The following is a 20,548-nucleotide window of genomic DNA, read 5'->3' on the forward strand; positions in this document are numbered from 1 at the left end:
TGAGCTGGGCCAGCTGCTGCTGGCCACTGTGGGGGTAACGTGCTCTGCCCTCTGGGCCTGACTCTTGCCCTTTGCACTTGCCCATCACCTATAAATGTACATACAACAGATGTACTGTCTGTGGCTGAAGCAGTTAGCACACGGGTATAAATGTCAGCAAACTGGAACCAAACCATGAGGCCGGGGAGCTTGCAGAGACCTTGAGACAACAGCTGTCGGGCGAGGAGCCTCCTGGTTTTCTGTACAGCGTCTACTCGAGCGGACAATGACAACCGTGTAAGTGTCAAAAATCATTAGCTACTTCACTGGTAATCTGAGAACTGAGCACGCCGTTCACTGAGAGCAATATCGCATTTTGATACCTCAGTGGGCAGCGTTTGGGAGCCACCAAATTAAGGGAAGATTATCTGGGAGACTAATTTTGCAAAGACATGTGAGCAAACAATTCAACTGGCAGGATGAAGAGAAATGATAGAAAATCAGAACTTCCCAAATATGACATGTGCTTTCTTTGGTCATTACAGCTCCATTTTCTAGGCTTTTATAAAAAACAATGATTCTTTAAAAAAGTCCTTACGCCATTTTTGCAAAATTGCCGTTTCTTTAAAAGTTGTCCAACTGCTCAACATTTTAAAAGAATGAGTTGGTTTCCAATGCATACACAGTCCTTGGTGATATCAAACAATTAATTTTCTGAAAAAGAGAAAGCGTTAATAGAAAGTATTTTTTTCTACTGCTGTGAACACACTTCAGCATAACACAGATTGAGAATCATGACACGACTGTGGTAAATGAGCCCCCAGATTAGCTGCTGCTGCTCCTAAGAGGGAGTGTTCTTTTTGTTTGCTTGTTGTTTCTTTTCTTTTTTCTTTCTTTTTTTTTTTTTTTATTTAATTTTATTTTCTAGGAAGTCTGTTACATTACTGGTTGCTGAACAGATTTTTGTAGGGAGAATCAACAGATTCCTTATAGGAGAAACAGCAGATTTTTATAGGGCATCACAGGGAGCCAGAAGTGCTGGCAACCACAGGGAGCAGCTCTAAAGACTGTATCCCAATTACTGATAGGAGGGAATACAAGAAGATGAGTCGCCAGCTCCTATGTGCACGCACAAAGCCACACTCCTCTCCAGGAGCTGGCTCTGTTCCCAGCTCCTGGAGCTGTGCTTTTCCCACTCTAGACCCTGCTTCTGCTTTCTGGAGTCAGGGGATTCACGCTCACATTGCTCCAGCTGTTCCTTTGTGCAAGCCCCTTACTAGATTTATTTGGAGTTGAGCCTTATTTCCACGATGCGGGTAGTTCCTGTTCATTAACAAATGACTGCTGCACCAGGAAACAAAACCCACGTCCTTATCTAACACAGTGCAGTCAGGGTTAGCTCATAAACCATGTTTTCATGCAACAGGGAGGAATGGAAGCCCCAGATCAGTGGTGCCGTTTTTGTCCTAAATCACAAAATTCTGATGGGAAGACATTTTCACCTTTCAAAACTTCAAGCATTGAAATTCTTCAGGGAAGACCATGGGAGCAAAAGTTAGGGTCAACTTGTAAGGTCTGTGTGTTTGCATCAGGACTGGAAGCATACACTCGATAAAAAGTAGGTTGTGGTTGAAGAAGGATGCAGAGGAGACACTGGAAGACTCTGTCCCACTGCCTGAGCATCCTCTTAAGCAAGAAAAATCAAAAAACTACTGGGGAATATTACTTCATTCAAGATGCAAGAAAATACACCCTAGCATCCTCTGCTCTCATAGTAGCTGAACCTCATTTGCTGTTGCTGCTTTGCCTAATCACCTAAGCTGTGACAAAAGCCAAAGCAAAATCTTTTGCACAGTCTGAGACTGTATACACGTGTTCTGGAGCCTACTGCTGTCCTTTTGCCCAGATCTTCCACAAAAGCAGAAACACTTTCAGCAAGGAAAAAAAAAGGCAACTGTAAAAAATCAATTTTTAGAAAGAATGTAGCATGATGCTATTCTCCTTATTCGGCAACTGGTATCCCATGCGGAGTCTCACACAATAGCCAGTCTGGCAGGGGGTAGAGTAAGAAGACAACTTGGGGGGAAAAAAATTATATATATATATATTCCCTGCTGGCCCTCACCCTCCATTTCCTCTTGGATTTCTTTGTGACTGCACTGAAAGGGGTCAATAGCTCCCAGCTTGAGAAATGCAGCTTTTGAAAGGACTATCACCAGCATCTGTATTTAAAGCATGCCTTTTACTTCACAGCCCCCCAGCTAACGCAGAGCTTTTAAAAAGCAAGCAGCAAGATAAACTTTCAAGGAAAAGAAAAAGGGAAGAGTGGAGGAGAAATGGTACCTTTTTGCCTTGGGTTTACTGACACTTTCACTGGAATAAAGCTTGCCTGGCAAAGCAGGGACAGGGAGCATAAGCTGCGGATGATCTAATGTGCTATGGATCATTACACCTTGCTTCAGTCACCACCTCCCCATCCTTGAAGTATGCTACAAAACCACATGAAGCAGCCAAGCGCCAAGCTGGAAAAGAATTTCAACTGATTAAAAACAATGGGCAAATTAGCACTGGACTCACTGAACACATCAAAGCTTTGCGACTTGATCTTCAGTGTTTAAGAAATTCTGATCTGACAAACACAGGCGACCTAGTCAAATTTTAATAGGCTTAACTAACTTATCTTGATGATGAAACGCCGGTCCAGTGACTATGCTTATATTTAAGCTTTCTATTTGAGGAATAGTCCAGAAAAGCTACGGCACATTAAAATCAGGGATTTATGGGCAGGGAGGAGGAACGGGGTTGTAAATGTCTCCCTCAGTACCCTGGAGCAGCCCATGTGGAATGCTGGCATGTAAGCATTTTTTCACAACCCCTGGCCTTGCTTCACATTGCAGTCTGGGTCAAACATCCACCAGCAATTACACTGTAGCAACTTCCACTATTACTATGTGTGTTTTAATTCACTTTTGGGGTGGATGAATCCACGCGTCCACCCAAACAGTTTGTACAGGTCAGCTGGTGCCGCGGCATATATGTGTAAACAGGTCCAAATCCCATCCATGTGCTTTGGAAAATAAATGACAGTTCTTGCTACTAGAACTTTTCCAAATTTAAGGAGAAAAATGGGTGAATTGCTACAGACAGAAGCTCAACTTTGTGATGAGCAGAGACATTGACTAAATAAGAGAAGCTACGATATTCCAGCTCCAATTTATTTGACATTGTATTCAGCTAGTCATTCAACCAGAGCCTCTCAGTAAATGTCAGCAGAAGCCCACAATGTTTATCTAAGGAAGTCCTGAAATTCACAGCTGGAAAGGTGTAGTGGTGCCTCCAGCAGCACGGTACACAGCAAAAAGCTATTTCACGTAGATCCTACCAGCTAGTCCATGAGAGAAATCAAGAGCGAGGCCAGCAAATGCTCCAGAAATAGACACCTAAATTGCCTCAGAGAGTCTCTAGCACAAGCAGCGTATGACTGCATTTCACTTCAGTTTCCAATCACACAGTCTTTCTCACAGGCATTCAAATACATTAGTCTGTGCCTTATCAGATCCTGAATTATGACTGTAGAAAAGCTCCTGTGAGTCTGAGAACTCTGTAGTTCAGAGACGTTTATGGGGCTGTAATGAGTACTGACAGATAAGCCACACTCTTGCATACATGCTTGCTACTGATGTCTGGTTTAACACAATACAGCCCTAAGCCTTCGTAATACAGCATAGGAAACAGAATCCTCCCATCGCCTACTACTAATTGCATCTGCAGTGGTCAGGGGTTGAAAGAGAAGTAAGCAGATTAATTCTATTAGACTGTGGAATAGTATCCCAAGGGGACAAGGGAAAAATCCCATCATTTAAAACAGGACTGGTAGGCACTGCTGGGAACAATGTTTCATACTAGTAGGGGATTAAGGGTTTGGACTAAAGGGCCTCTGCTTTTCTAGATCTGGTTGCCATGAGTCATTGAAATCAGAACTAGAGGGGCAATCTGTTTGTTTTTTTTCTTTTCACTTTTGACCTAAGACATCTTGCCCAGTCAAAAACTAAACAATTTAATTAATTTCTTACTTAAACCCTCTCCCCCATACGTGCTTCTTTCTTCCTTTTCTTAAAAAGCTTAACTCAGTCTTGATCCTCTGAAAGTACATTTTTGATGAAAAACATTCCCTGTGCTGTAAACACAACATAAGGTTTCACCCTTACAGATATGTCAGGCAGAGGTGACAAAACCTCTCTTGAGCCAACTGAAAGGAACAAGTCCTTTGCTTACTCCACTGCTGCAAGCCCTAGCATGGCCAGAGCCCAGCAGCAGCAGCCTGAGCATCATCAGTGCCACCTGTCTTACCTGTGTGCTGCTTCAAGGGGACAGGCCTTCAGAGCACTGCTTATTTGCCTCAAGAAGTCGGGTCGTATGAAACACGCATCAGTCCGGATCCTTGCTTGAAGTCCCTAGAGCAGGGATCCAGGATGGTCAACCTGTCAGAAACAGCAATGACACACATAAGACACATACCTCAGTACCGGGTTCAAGGAGGTGATTGTGACCTTGCCTTAGTCACTTCTTCCTACCCTGGTAAAGATTATCTCTTCCCTGTGCACCTGAATGAGGTGAGGGGAACCAAGATAGCAACAGAGCCAGGAGGAGGAGGGTTCAGGGGGAGATGCTCAGGTGGTAAAAGCAGTAAGCAAGAGAAGGCAAATCGGAGCCTGGAGAAAGGCGGGGAAGGCCAGCGGGAAGGGAGGATGGCTCGTGCCAGATCTTGTGAGTTTTCCCCTTGCCAAAGTCAGCCAGACGTGGGGCAGAGAGGTGGAGCCAGCGCTTAACAGAGCAATCGCTCCCTAAGTGCTTCTCTCCAGAGAACAGCACCGAGTCTGGATCTCGTTCTCCCTGACAGCTCCAATTCAGATACGAAGCTGGCGCCACACAAATCCATTTCATAGCACCACCTCTCCTCTCCTTCCCAGTCTACCTCGCATCTTTGCTCCCTTTTGAAAATGAAGCCTTTTGCCATGTCCAGCCCCTCCGACATCCCAAAGCCCATGGCAGCTGTGTGCATGCACACCTGGAGCATCGGCTGCTCCACTGGAGTTTAACAGCAGCTGCAGGGGGAGATGAAAAGCTGGGGGATGAGGTCCTGTCAGCAAGTCCATCCAGCAGTCCCATGAGACGCTGAGACAGGCCGCAGCCAGACACCTTGAGGTGTCATTTGCTGTAGTGCTGTCTGGAGAAGACATCCACATTGAGCTGAGCTAGCATTTTTGGGCTATCCCACAGATTACAATGCCACTAACAAGGTGGCTGGTAAGTGCTAACGTCACACCAGAGCACATGGCAGGAAACACCTGTCGTGCACGTGGGTATCAGCCCTCTGCTGCAGGGCTCTCTCGCACGTCCCCAGAAAAGGCAGAGGGCTCAGCGGGACGCAGGAGTACTGCAGCACGCTGTGTCCAGCCCAAGAGCTACAGTCGAAGGCACTCTGCACCCTGAGAATTCATTTCATGTGCCAGAAGAGCAGTGTGGTCTGCTGAGCTGAGCATGGGCCCACCCAACAGGTACCCGTGCAGATGTTCTCCTTGCCCACGTCCTAGAGGACTCCCATGTTTTCACCTGAGGTTCAACATTCTGTTAATGTTTTGTTTTGTTTTTTACAGGCCTCCCCCCTGTTCTGCACAGGGCAGCATTTCAAATACACACATACAGACCACATTCTGGCTTCTTAAAAGGGGACAGGCAAGTACTTCACAGGCGCAAGCGCTTGCTTGTAGAAAATGCATACGTCCGTATTTCGGCACAGGACAAAGTGTCTGCTGCCTAACAGAAACCTGCCCACTGAACTTGGTCCTAGTCCTTTCAGACATGCATTATTGGACAGTAACTCCCAGCTTGTGGGGACAGGCAGAAAAAAGAAGATTCATTTATTTGTTTTTGTACAGTGTTCTGAAACCGTGAGATGGAAAGTGTCACAGGCAGGTGCACAAGCTACTAAGAGTCATCAAAAATGTGATTCAAAGGCAATTTTTGTGCCAATTTTCCCTTTCTATTATGGAAGAACAGTGTTTTCCTTGTACGCAAAAAACATTCATTCCCTATTACTATTCCAGCTGACGTACCGCTGTGAGCAGCAGCGGAGAGCTCTAATACATTTAGGGTCGCTAATATTGCATTTTGTCTTGTGTGCATACATGCTCAGATGAGAGATTTCAATCATCCCTATTCAAGGAGCAGTAAGAAAAAGAAGATATCATAGGTCACCTAAATCCTCGTCTCCAGAGGAGGATCATGCCTCTCCCCTCCCCTGGCTTTGTTTCTATCTAATCCAATTCGGAGCATCTCAGGCAGCAGGAATATTTCCATTTCTCTCAGCAGACCTCAGAAAATCCTGACAAAGCTGTCTTCAAGACTTGGTGCCTGCATAAGCAGTCTGATTTTTTTTTTTCTTTTTTAATTAGCATGACTCCTTTGCATCTGACTACAGCAAAAGCAACAGCATGTGTGAGAAATGGGGAGGGACAATAAAAACCAGGGACCTTCTCTGAGGCTGGTGCAGAGGGACAGAGATAGATTATGGGTCATCTAGGCTCAATGCGTTTTTAATATGAAAGCAAAAACAGAAGCCTCATGTGGAATTTCTCCTGATCATCTGCCCTGGTCTTCCAATCTCCCTCGTCACTGCTGGCTATCGGAGGCAGGACCCTGGATCAGGCAGGATCTGACCCAGCATAGCAGCTCCTGGGTGTCCCTTCCGCAGCACTGCACTAAGACACAGCCCGGGGGCTTTGGACTCTGCGCCTCCTGAGTCTGGTTTGATTTAAGGAGTACAACAGACTCTGCTGGAATGAAGTAGTTTTGGGTTGTTTTGTTTTGTTTTTTTTCCAATCCAACCCTGATCACAGCCTTTTCCCCAATTCAGTGTTTGTTCACTTTGGGGCCCTGGAGGTGGTATGTTTTTCAAATGACTTTTTTTTCCATCCCCATATACTTGTATAATCATATGTATCCTTGCAGAAAGCTACTTAATCGAGCATAAGGAACAAGAGTTTGCACTATTTACTTATGCAGAGATGGGAGGCACCCAGAAGTGTTCACATTTAACATTTTATAAATCACAAGTAACACCAAAACAGATGTAAAACAAGCCAATTCCTCATTATATTTTATACTTACCACAACACAAATCTCTGTGCATTAAAAACAACTGAAAGGGAGCTGCGGAGTTGGCATTAACTTGACAGATGCAGAGATGAGCAGCACCAGAAAGGAATATCTCAGCCTGAAACAGTGCATGTTAAAAAGGCATCTGCTTATTGTTTGATATGTACATTTATTTACACAGACAGCTTGCTGACATGCTGAAAGGTTGGGGAGGGTGGTGTGGGCTGGCACTCTTAACTCTCAGTGGGCATTTGGCGTGCAGTTTGTCACCCTTGGGTCACATCACAAGCTTCCATTTTATTGCTGAGAGGTGGCAAAAGGGGGGGAGCCAGGAAGGGCAGCAGGGTCCCCGCTGCTGCATGGAGGTGGCTGCCCTGCTGCATCCCGCCCTTGGCACATGAGGCAAAGCTTCCCAGCTCAGCCTTGCAGAGGCACGCCGCCCCCGGGGCTCATACACCAGTTTCTGGGGCCTCTGTGCCTTTGATATAGACATGAGAAGAGTCCCTCAAAAGCAAGTCGAGCACAGCTTCTTGTGCATTTAAAAAAAAAAAAAAATCTTCCTTAACAAGAAAGAAAATTAATTAAGTGGGTAAAATCCCACAGGTTGGAACAGCAGCTGAGGAATTATCTTTCTATCAGGTTGGTAATGAGGGCTAAAAAACCTCACACAGACATTAACAGCTTTATATGGGCTCATTGGCATTCCAGATCAGATGCAAGGCTTGGCATTCCCAGAGCAGCAGATGCAGCTCCAGTTGCAGCCCAGACCACAGCTCGCCCTGCCGAACAGTATCAACACGATGCTGGAAATGAAAAGTACCTACCTCCCTAGCAAAGTAACTTTTTCCCACAGAAATTACACCCAGGGAGACTAGGGATCGTGACATCCAAAGCCCCGGGTTGAGCTGACACCCTTCTGAAACCTGCGTTAAGGGTGGGTGGTATTTATTCAGTGAGCTGGGGGGAGTGTGAACAGCCATGGAGCCCACGGAGCCTCACACCAAGCTGCTAACAGCTGCACTGCAGAAATGCATTAATTATCTCCCCTGGCTACTAAGGTAAAGGAATTCCTCTAAAAAAAAAAAAAGTGCTGCCTAAAAAGACAAAAAGTGGGAATAATTTGTATTTCCCTTGTTGCAGATGGCTAGTAGAAACCCAAAGAAATACTGGAGAACTCAGATAGGAAACCAGTGGCAGACCTGGAAAGGGAACATCTTCAATCTTAAGTTTATCCCTTTAGTATGAAAATAATTGTTTCTTTCTTTCCCATTCTCATGTCTTTCCCCAGAAGTTATTTCTTTTACAGCTTCTAAAGTTCATCCACAACCTATTGACTTGCTTCTCATTTCCAGGGGTTAGGTTTATGGATTCTGGCGTAAATGAGCACAACGAATTCTCAGCTGGCAACCAAAAACTGCCCTAAAGAGGCCAGTTTCCCCCCTCCAAATGAACAGCAAATGCTGGTATGTGCTGTTTCGTGGACGTTTTTAATATACCTTACTGTGGGGCATTCAGCTGACCAGCTCAGTTAGGACCATGCTAGCACATAGACTTCTGAAGCAGATGTTTCATATATTACCTGTGTGTTATCAGTCAACACAGATGCTATCCCTACCAGAGAATTACTTTGCAATTATGCTGAATGAAAGATAGTGCTTGCAAAGGTTTCACTAATTACCCAGGCTTCCCAAAAGGTAAGGATAACTGAGTGTTTTCCCACCACCTCTGCCTCTCATTAATCCAAATGCCCTCTTTGCCTAATAAACTTATTGGAAAAAGAAACCAATAGCACTTCCTGAGCATTAGGATTAAATTACCTACTTTGAGGAAGCAGGTTGCCTAACAAAAGCATTTGCATTATTAATACCAATTTCTATTCTTTTTACATCTCCTTATAATAAGTGTTTGAAATATTTATAGTGTATAATTAACTGTTTTTCAAGTCATTGTTTCTTGTTTGATGCAGAAATAAAGCTTTCTGTCAGCTTGAACTATAATTTAGGTTTGCTTTTGCAGCTCTCTCCTCTTCCCTTAACTAAAGGTCTGGCTGCTCCCTGGGATGCTGTAGCACAGTACTTGTGTTTTCACACTTGGATCCATCGCTCTTTTAGTTCTGGTGATCCAGCTGTTTTCTATCAGATTTTTCAAAGGCTCCCATCTACCTCTCAGAACTCTTTCTTCAGATTCACCTGAGCAGATGCACTGACACCTCTGAGCAGGATGTTCCCAGAATTATGGCAACATCCAAGGGTGCAAAGCAAACAGGCACTGAAAGCAGCACACTATTTGTGCAGCGAGAGCGTGTGTCTATTACTAGCAGTTCAAGCACATGGTGGTAGAGAGGTTAGTCTGGAAAAGCTTTGATTCCTGCTCAGGAATTAGCATCATTTGCTTACTCCAAGGAAGGGCTTACGGTTTCCACAGGTCTATGTATAATATAGGTGCGTGCGATTCTGGCGCTTCAAAAGATTTCTGAGTGAAATAAAACTAATACAGACCGGAGTGAGCAGTACAGCTCTTCAATTCTCTTTTGGAATGCACCATTAGCTCTGCATAGCTGATCTCTCTGCTTTATCTTCTCCAGATCCCCTGTCTTTAAACAAACTCCAGATTCCCACCACCTCCAAAAATGCCTCCTAAGACCTGGTTGTTTTTCTTTGAAGACGTAATAATTTTAAAGGACTTAGTATTTCAAGAGGAAAAAGCACACACACACAAAACTAATAATCAAGTGAGAAAGGCCGAGGAGAAAGTCATAGGCAGTTATGGAGAAGGATATGCAATGCAGTTCTATTATCCTCTTGAAATGAAGAGTAAAAGCTTGCGAAATTCCATTCCAATGCCCGCAACTCAGTCTAAATCCTTCTGACCACAGTAACAAAGCTATTACATATTGCTTCTTGGCATTTTCATCATGTTCCAAGCATCTAGCACAGGGTTCACAGGTTTCAGCCCTTCAGACTAATGAGTCTTGTGATCATGAAATCAGATTGCCAAGTGCAAAGAGTAAAGGAAGATGATTTTTCAAGATATGGAGGAAACTTCCCTCTACGCTTATATCCTTGTTTTGCTTCTGCACCAGGTCAGGTCTCCTTGCCCACATGCAATGCTGCCCCAACCTTCATCACTCAATGTCCAACTTTCTTCTGCTGTCCTCGGCTACCTTCTTCACAGAATTCCTGGTGGCTCCAGCTGTGCGTAGATCCAAATAAACCACAATAAAAATCAACTTCTTTGTATGAGGAACATGTAAGGAACACAACACTTAGCACATGTGGAAGTATATTTTAACTGACCTGGTCAGAAATGGCACTGTAGGTTTGTTCACGGGAAGAAACTGTAGTCAGTGCAGAGCCAAGCCCTAAAGAAGCAGCTAATGGATTTTCAAGAACCAAGAATCAAATGCTAGAATGTAAACACCCTTAACAAGATAAATCCTCAAAAGGATTTACTCTGTCTGCACAACAGAAAGGCACCCATTCAGCACAGAAAGCCTGTCACCAGAAGGGATGCACAACATCCAGAGCCAGCCAGACAAGCAGCAGCAGATAAGGAAGAACACCAGGTTAGCGGGGCAAAGGGATGCATCCGTTCTTTTCTTCTTCTCCCAGAAAATACAAATAGGAAATTATGATTACTTTAAAAGCCATGTTTTTCTTCTCACTTTCTACTCCCTGTACGTTTAAAAAAGCAAGGGAAAAAAAGGAATATTTTTTGATCATCAATCCTTCAGGAAAGACCAGATCCAACAGACATTGTCTGGAATGCAATGTAAAAGTGGTCAAAACTTTTCAATGGTCCAAAAGAAATATGACTACTTGTAAATTAGCAGTTCAAGCACGTGGTAAAAATATAGAGGTGAAGTAACTTTTTCCTTAGCTAAGTTGTACAAGCAGCTTAAAGCCATTTGTATTGCATGGCAAAATTAGAGTACATCAGAAAGGACTGAGCAGGGAGAAGGCAGTTCTTTAATTTTCGCTGGTACTTTCTCATGATGGTAGTCTTGAGCACTCTTGCCAGCTTTCATTTCTAGTGCACATCCCCTATTTGCAAATGTTTTTCATCAACTTCTTTTTCCCCGATCCATCCCACTGTTGCTCTCTTCTGTCCTCTCATTCAACAGCTTCAAGCAGTCAGTAACAGAGAGCAGGATTGCATAATGGAAGTCACAAACGTGGAGCTGGTCAGGCAGCTTAGTTTAGGAGCTATTGTAGCTATTACAGGGCATAGGCAGAACTAAATACACTTCATGTTCTGTAACAATGCTGAATAAACCCAGTTCCCAAAGGATCCTTGAGAAACAGGATGCCACCCTTCTAAAAGCTACACAAAGAGAGCTCTCTGGCTCGCTGTCACTGTGTGTCAGCAAAGGAACATTGCTTCCTCGCTCTCCCATAGTTACTGAAGTGTAAGACAATGTTTTATTCTGTAAAAGCCACTAAATTGTCAGAGAATACCCTTTTTGGAGAAGTCTGTTAGCCAGTTAGCAGAGGAGTGCTTCTGAGCCTGCTGAAAACAAGAGGAGGGATGACTGAGAGAAACTACAACTCCACTGAAACTGAGGACAAAACCCTTATGTCTGCAACAGAAACACAGCCAGATCCCAACAGATGGATGTGGAAAAGCTTCATGGTGAAGGACAGAGGTTTTGGAAGTGGCACAGGGGGGCTTCATCTACAAAAACGTCTCAAGCTGCCTATCCAAGAGTCTTCAGGCAAGAAATGCTTAGCAGTTTACAAACCTGGCCCTCTGAAATAATGGAGCACAAAAACCTCCGGCACTCCCTAAACTTTTAGACATCTCTGGAAAGGCGGGACTTCTGCCTTGCTGATTTACCCCACAATTTTAAAGGGTTTCCAAAATAAAACACATGCTGATTTTATTGTCTGTGTTATTCTTGGAGCCTGGTCATGTAACAGGCTGTGGAAGCCAAAACACATTTTTTTATCAGCCTGTACAATGTGGAAAGCTTCTGAGTCTCAGGTTTGCTCCTGACAACAAGACCACAAATACTCTTTGCTTGTTGTAGGAACTATTCCTCCCAACCAAGACTGTGCATTGTGTTTTTCTATTAGGAGCTGCCTGCAAAGCTATTTCTTAAAAACGAACACAGACTTACCTTTGCCTGACCTTTCCCTTACCCTTCTTCTGATTTTTTTTATTTCAACTTTTTTTCAGCATTTTAATAAATGGCACATCTGTACTTCACTATTTTGCGTCAGACTAGAAACAGTGAGATAGGGAAAAAAGAGACCAATACTAACTGTAAAAGACTAAGAAAGGGTGTGAACCAAAACAGCCTGTTGGCCTTACAATCAATGACAGGAGCTTTTCCAAGCACGCGGCTTCTGACTGCACAACTCTGCAAGAGTCTAAAGGAGGCAGCATCCAGGCTCATTAGGCAGGGACTGCCCTCAGCAAACCACACCACAAGAGAAGTATCAACTGCACAAAAACTCTCTGCTGAATTATTTGTTTTGGACTCTTGGGCACGCACACAAAAAGGCTCCCAGCATGGTTACAGCTTAGCTGCTAAGAGAGCATTACCTACTTCCTACAGCTATACTCCATTTTGGATGGAGCTAGGTGTTTAAAGGCTTTCAGAAAGCAGCTTCTAGCTGCAATAAGCTGAATAGAGCTCCCCAAGGGGGAAACCTTTGTTCCCTTTGGCTCACCTGGTGAAAGCTGTTGCTTATAAACCATGATTACTTAAGTCAGCTCCAATGTCTGGCTACCAGTTGGAAAGATACAGCAGTCTGCAAAGAGCTCAAGCTAGGTCCTTGACTAAATAATTTCCACCAGCTGAAAAATGTCTTCTAGTACATGGCAAGTGAGCCCATGTACCTCCCAAAAGAGGGAGGCTTCACAGCTTCACAGCCTACCTCTTTTGCACACACACAGCCCAAGTAGTACTGATGGGTTTCAACCTTTGAGAGGTTCATTAACACTTACACAGCTTCAGTCCATCTAGGCAAAGCATCAGGCACCTCTTCCAAGGCACAGGCAACACAGTCTCACGATAGTAATGACAGAGAAGTGTAAGATTTCTCATCTAAGCACACCTCACAGTAAATTTGCCAGGACTTCAAGGATATGTGTTGCTAAAGCATTCAACCTACCCTATCTCCTACATGCTACCTGAAGCAGCTGTATTTAAATGAAAATCAGGTGAGAAGGACAAATGAGGCTCAGGCATCAGCTGCCATCACAGATGGGAGTGGTAAGAGCAACACTACAGGACGCATGTCTAGAAGCAGAGCCCTTCTCCCCCTTGGACCTATCCTCAGGACCAGGAGAGGTGGAGGAAGCTTTGACTCACCATGATCTTTTCTTCCCCAGTGCCTCCTTTGAAAGGTGGGCATACTGTCCTGCTCTTACCTAGGGCCAGGCAAGTCAGGGATTTCCTTCGTCCTTCCTGTCTGCAGTGTACACTCAGACAGCAGGCTCCTGCACCAGGAGTTAATGGGCAATGAAGGTCAAACAAAATAAATGGGGTCATCTCCTCACCACATTCTCCTCTACCAAAGGAGCTGCCAACCAATACAACACAAAAGCCCTCACTAAAAACAGCTGCGAGACGCAACAGCGTACTCAGACAGTACTCAACAGGGCCCTTCTCTGCGTACAGCCATTTCCAGAGTCTTGCAACCAGCATATTCAAGCCAGACAAGTAGCTCTTCAAGGCAGACATTAAACATTCATTTCTAATAAACACAACCCTGAGCCCCAGGGACCAATGAAAGGTGTAGGGAAGTACAGCAAACATAATCCAGAGTGGACAGACTCACAATGCCTCACATTGTGGTTATTTGAATACGTGAAGAGAAAAAAAAAAAAAAAAAGAGAAGAATTTTTGAAATGATTCAAAATGCACTAAGATATTTTGTATTTCGGCCACTTCAGTCCTTCAAGGGCAATTTTCCCTTATCTCTGAACAGCAAGAGTGCATGCTTCTCACTGTTACTTTAAAAATGTGTAAAAGAATTTCAAACACGTCCTCGGCATTGCTTTGCAACGCAACCTGGGGACTGAAAAGTCTCCAAACATGCGCTCTTTGTATCTTCTCTCTCTGGAGCGGACAGCAAGGGAGAAAGAGTCAAGTGAGACAACAGCCCAAAGACTGGGGCTTAGGAGGGTGCCCAGCTATTGCTCAGCTAATAGCCCTGGCTTGTCTAGTTATAGTGTTGGATTTTATGCATCTCTTGGTTTATATTCACAGTACTGCAGCTTTAAACAGAACTGTGGGGTTCCAGATATATATAAAAAGAAAAATCTTCTAATATTAGATGGAAGAACACAGGTAAGGCAGTGGGCAGTTAGCTCTGATGATAGAGGTCACTAAAGGCCATTTCCACAGGCACGTGTATAACTACTAACAATACTGATGTGGATCTTTTTCATATAATTGCTTTTTTTCACATATGGAAAAAACAAGTATAATAAAGATTAATATTTTAATATCTTAGTAAGAAGATGGGCAAACAGTTAAATTCATAAAAATGCAATTGAGCAAATAGCTGAAGCTTTACAGCAAATTTGCTCATTTATGGTAATGTCCACCGTGTATTAGTATTTCCATAAATACCCCTCTAAATAAGATTATCAGCAGAAACTGAAACAATTCTTTTTAAACAAATGTTGAAGAGAGACTGCAGAATAAAAATTTTGTAATTCAATGCAAATATTCATGCAAAAAGCTAAATCCTATGAATTATACGCATTTAGTCAAGGACCAGAAATACTACTGTGTGACCTATATGTCAAAATCCAAACAGAATTGTGCAGCTGGAAGCTGAACACTTGAATACCAGCTACTGAATACTAAAAAGGAATTGCTTGTAAACAACCAGCAAAACAAGAAACAATCCATGAATAATTTGAAAAAACTCATGCAATTGAGAAGTCAATAAGCTATTTGTAGACAATTTGTCAACAGAAGAACTTACATAGAAAATTATATTTTAAAATTGCTACAAATTATTCACGTAGCTATCACAAGAACATTTATGATTCATCATGAAGAGACAGAAGTAATTATACCAGGGGTTGAAAAGGCATTTTCTTTCATGTATTATATTCTGTAACTGATCAGGTGTGTTAGGACAATATTTTTAGCTATGATTTTGCTGATCCCCAAGGCATAAGCCGTTAGTGAGTGATGGAGGGAAGATGATGAAACTTGAAGGTTAAGTAGCCTGATTCGCTCTCACCAAGTTTGAGCAAAATCTGACGTCAATGAACCCATACTTTAGTGTAGTAATGTCATTATTCAATCTCATTCTCGCAGATGGTCATACCAGGCAATAGTTTCATTCTCTTGATCTGCAGAAGAGCAATCTTCAACTTGGTTCAGCAAAACCCTCTTTTATTGCTTAAATATTCAAAGCACACGATTTGCTACTATTGTCTAAATGGGAAGAAAAAAAAAAGCTAACACGCACACCCCTTCATAGAACTGGATTCTCCAAGAATCCCTAAGGGATCTCTAAGAGCTGCAGGACCGGGCTCCTAACTCAGGTATGACTGGTAGGAAAGTAAGAGAGATCTTGTACAAGCACTGTATTTCCTTGACTTCTGTAACAAAATCAAAAGAGCCAGTGTTGCTGCAGAGATTCTGCAACAGTTAAGATGAATTACATGGTTCTACTGCCCTCATCAACTGAGTTTCATTTGCTGTATCAGTTCTTCTGCCTACATAATAATGGAGAACAGTAAGTGACATCTATCACATGGAAGCCTTTATTCCCTTTCTCTCAATGTGAGATCAGAGCACTGCGGTGCATGGTCCAGGAGGCAATGATCGCATTGTCTGAACAACCAAGTTTGCCAAATCATGGAAACCTGTGCAGCAGAAGGGGGGAACAATTTTCCTCCCAAACTCTGCATTTTGTTATTCTTCATGGAGTCATGCATCTTTATTCATTTGGGGTTCTACCACCTGCCCCCCCGAAAGGTTTCTGACTCCTAACTCCACTCAGCACATCTCATCTCTACAGCCTTCCATAAATTACACATTTGGGGAGATGTTTATAAACCATGAGACTTAACATACTTCCAGAATACTTCATATGTGGCCTCAAATACTTGTACTGTTTCCTTCAGATCAGATACAAGATCAGATAAAGAAGTCGCTCTCAGGTGTCACTGGATAACTCCAAAAAAGCAGCGGGACAACCTAAGCAGGTGGTTACTTTTTGCTGAATACTGCTTTTCCCTGTAATTGTACCTCTTCTGGCCCGCATGAGAGTCACTGTCAGGAAATGCTGTAATGAGGATAGATTACAACTTGCATTAGCACATCCACATGGTATAAGGAAGCATTCAGACAAAACTGAGTCTTTGCAATTCGGAGACAGAGAGAAGGTAATTGAAAAGGACAGGAGGCTGGTCACAATATACTCGCTACACATTGAGTGTGGAGTCCAACAATTTGGAGGTGGCTCTGACACGGCTGCCTGGTGAAGATTAATCATGTTTCTGCCACACGTCTCTGGTGTCCTTTCCCTGGACACTTCTCCTGTTGGGGTCGCCAATCACCGGTGGTCCAAGGACAGCAAGCGTCTCCTCTGAGGCCTTATTTAAACAAACAACAGCTTCTCCTGGAGAAATGCCCAAGTGTCATAATGACATTCAAGCCATTTTTAGAAATTTCACGATGTCTTTAAGGATAGGAGAGGCCACCAGGCTGGAAAGGTCCTCCAGCAGGCCTTTAGGCACCAGCTGCAGTCCTGGGGGTGACTGACTTTAGGGTGAGCAGACGAGGGAGCTCCAGCCTTGGCCTTGTGAAGGTCTGAGGAACTTTGCTGCTGTGAGGATACGGAGACAATACATAGTGTTTTTGGGGCCTTACAGGAAACACATTTTTCAGAAAATCTTACTTTTAAAAAGGAACTGTAACATTACTAGGAAAAACAAGCAATTAAAACCCATTTCCCAAGGACCTTTGCCAATGGCCACTTAAAGCCGTACTCAAGGGACCGACAGCTTCATTACTGCTTCTCCACTAACATACCCCTAACCTACCCCAGCTTCACAACCACATTTTCTCCAACAGATGGTCGAAGTGATTAACATAACTTTGCTAAACTCAGAGAAAGTGTTCTCAACATGTATTTATTTAGTTTTGGAGGCTTGTGCTTCTATTTCAGACATGAGAAGCCACGTTTGCATGTTTGAAAGGTTACCTCCCCCAACAGTATCAATAGGCCTAATCAAAGATGCAACCTACTTTCCCTGTAAACCTTGCCCAAGAAACTGCCACCACTAGATGTGTTTCAGAGCAGCTCTTCCCACTGAAGCTGCTTGCATTTCTCACTGCCGACTGACCTGTGTTTGTATTTCAGTTGGTAAAGGATGAAACACCAAAAGCAGCAGCTTTCCCCTTGTAGCACACTATGGCATTTGCCTGCTATAGCTTCTGTATTTGCTACCGGTATGGACAGGATCTTGTCATCCTTTTCTCAGACCAAGTGCTCAGGGAGGAAGAGATCAGCAGGAGCAGAGCTTGCACTCACACGCCAGAGACCTTGCTTTCAAGTCCTTTGTACAGTATTTATAAAGTATCGATGGAAGCAGTAGGTGGCAGCTGGTTAACATCATGTAACACCACGACGGAACGATTTTGACCAGAAGTTAAAGAGAGCCTCATAATTAATTGAGGCTGCAGGAGGAATGCAGGCAGACTGACTAATTACCTCAGATACTCCGGCTAAGGCGCTTGCTGTTGCAACACGTGTTAGGAGATCTTCAGCGTTCATAAGCAGGCAGGATCTCTGTTTTGTGTCTGCACTGAAGATGCATCTCTAAATATCTAACACGTCTCCCCCAGCCTGAGCCCTCGCTCCATGTTGTACCACAACAGCGAGCATTTTCCTTTCCCTCCCACAGCACAAGCTCAGATCTGCCCTCCGCTCCTGACAATCATAATAAGACTTTCCTGTTATGTACCGACCAGCAGGAGAAACAAAATGTGAATACTGAGGTCAGCATAAAATAATGTCTGAATTGCCATCCCCAGCCTTCTGAGCTGGATGTATACTTGGAAACAATCAGTCTTGCACTGTGAACATTGTGAAGTGCTACAAAATGAGCAAGAGGCAAGTGGAGTGGAGACATACAAAAAATCACATTTCTTCAGATGTAAAATGGAAGGAAAAAATTGATTAATTTTAGAGTAAGTTTAATACAGCATTGGCCAAAATGCCTGCTAAGGATACTTATACGATAAATCAGCTTCTGATTTCCGCTCAACCTTAAGACCTTTTAAATCCATAAGTGGAAAGCTTTTTAGTGAGGAAAAAAAAAAAAAAAAGTAAAGAAAGGGATCAAGTTAAAAAGTTAACCTGGCAAATATGCAAGAGGCTTAAAAGGCATCAGCCTCAGTCCCCCACATTAATCTGCAGTGCAAATCTGAAGAGGCTAATGATTTCTTTCTCACCCCTCTGTGCACAACTCCCCCTTGGTCTCCTTAAGACAGAAAAATGAATAATAATAAAAGGCACGTGCTCCTCTCATTAACAACTCTGAGCTCTCATTTCTGACTCAGTATTAAAACATCAAAAACAAGCTCCCCAGCCCCCATCACACAGGGTGATCAATGCTTCTTTACCACTTAGGGAAGATCTAAAGAGGCACCTAATACATTTATTATGTTACAGTCACCAGCACAAATTCCTTTCAAAATATAATAATCCCTTCCACGTGATACTTAACTCCCCAGTAGGTCCTTTTGCAGTCAGGTTAATAACCTTCACATTATGTAGGTAAAAGAAGATTAACAGTGAATATGTTGAATCCAAGTTTATGGCACTGTACCTCCTCCTTTTGTTTGCTTCCAGGCCCTGCTGGCCTGTCTAGGACTTGACAAATAAATCCCACTTGGCATTGCCAGCAAATGTTTCTTGATTAAGCATTTGGGATCAAAGAGGTTCTTCTCATTTCCTTACACTGCAACTCCAACGGTCTAGTCTCAATTTGATTTGTCTCCCGAGTCCAACAGAAACAGGAGGGGGGTGAGAGAGAAAGCGGGAGAATAATTTGTTTCCCTTTAGACATGCAGTCCTCAAAATTTATTTCTAAGTACTGCATTCTATCCTCATTGTTTTTAGAACAAAACATCGTATTTTCAAACATCAATAGGCACCCAAACACCTCTCAACTCACAAAATGCTCATTGCAAGACAGAAAAGCGATCTCTAAATATGACTTCATATTCTTAACAAAAGGCAAGTGTTTTCTCTCTCTCGTGTTTCTGTCCTGAAAACACAGCACCCAACAGGTCTGCAAGCACAGCCTGTTCTGTCCAAGCCAGGGCACTCGGAGCAGCAACCTCCTCATCAACCAAAGAACCAAAATCTTCACGTATCAGCAACCACCACCTTGCTCCCTCCTCAAGCAAGGCTGAGCCACCCAGGTCAGGCACCCAGCAAAACGTCCCCATCAGCTCCCTGGCACAGGCAACTAACTGCAACTGGGTTCATGTAGCAAGCAATGGAGACTACAGAAGTGGCAGGGGAGAAAAAGAAATGTGGGAAAATAGAAAAAGGTGGCAGGCCCTGAAATTCTGAAGTGCTTTAACATATTGAGAAGAGGATTTTACAAATAGAAGCCATAAACCTGGTCAAAATCATAAACATGTGAAAGAAAAACATGGTGCCAGAAACCACCTGCCACCACATGTACAGTTACAAATCTTTTCCTTCCCAAAGGAAACGGGAGCCTTATATTTCTGGGATCTGATCATGTTTCCAAAATGAAACACAGCTGATAATAAACAAGACCCCAAACACTCATGAAACAGAGCTGCTCAGTGATCTGAAGTCAGACTCCCAGCTCTCTACTGTATGGTACTCACCAAGGACAAATCCCTGCAATAAACAGGGAATAGACTGCAAAAGCAACCAGGGAATTCTTGCCACTGGGTACTGTCAAGAGCTTCTAGCTGCATTAGGCAGAATCCCTCATCTCTTTCCTGCATCTGCTGGGTCCTGGGGGTATGAACTGCAGCAGACACCCTTTCAAACAAGTCCACAGTCAGATCTAGCTAAGAGGTGGAAATTAGGATTTCCTCACCCTGCTCACTGCCTCAGGTGACAATCTGCAAATTCACTGCTGTCTCCGAGATGAGCCAGACAAACACTGCTGTCTTATGCAGGCACAGCTGCAGGCCTCAGATGGGCTGGGAAACATCCAGGCACACCGAGGTAGGGAACAAGGCTTTTGCAAGGACTTTTCCTGCTCTGATCTTCTGATGTTGTACAAAGTCCTGCCACACTTCATCCTCTTCAAAACGAGAGTTGGAATGAGGAGAGATTATTTGTTTGTTTTAGTGATAATGACTTTTTTTTTCCCCAGTGACAAGCCTAGCTGATATTTGTTAGCCAAAAGGTCTTCTCAGAACTAAAACCGAGCC

At 43.5% G+C, this 20,548-nt stretch overlaps 1 protein-coding gene and 1 long non-coding RNA gene across 9 annotated transcripts in view; one reads left to right on the top strand and one right to left on the bottom strand.

The window, feature by feature from the left end:
- The window catches only part of TSPAN18 (tetraspanin 18), a 109,774-nt gene that overhangs the window by 48,253 nt on the left and 40,973 nt on the right, over nucleotides 1–20,548 (bottom strand). For 6 of the 8 annotated variants that reach the window (XM_084520349.1, XM_084520351.1, XM_084520352.1 and 3 more), the window contains one exon: nucleotides 4,330–4,460. The gene's annotated coding sequence lies outside the window, so the exon portion shown is untranslated. Of the gene's footprint in view, nucleotides 1–2,322; nucleotides 2,773–4,329; nucleotides 4,461–13,089; nucleotides 13,228–20,548 lie in introns of those variants that run through there. The other 2 variants (XM_084520356.1, XM_084520358.1) reach the window with 2 other exon arrangements.
- LOC311437310 lies at nucleotides 9–2,111 on the top strand. Its single transcript, XR_014693399.1, has 2 exons — nucleotides 9–276; nucleotides 1,406–2,111. It is a non-coding gene; the product is annotated as an uncharacterized lncRNA (long non-coding RNA).

Source organism: Aythya ferina, assembly GCF_964211825.1.
Source record: "Aythya ferina genome assembly, chromosome: 5".
NCBI lineage: Eukaryota > Metazoa > Chordata > Aves > Anseriformes > Anatidae > Aythya > Aythya ferina.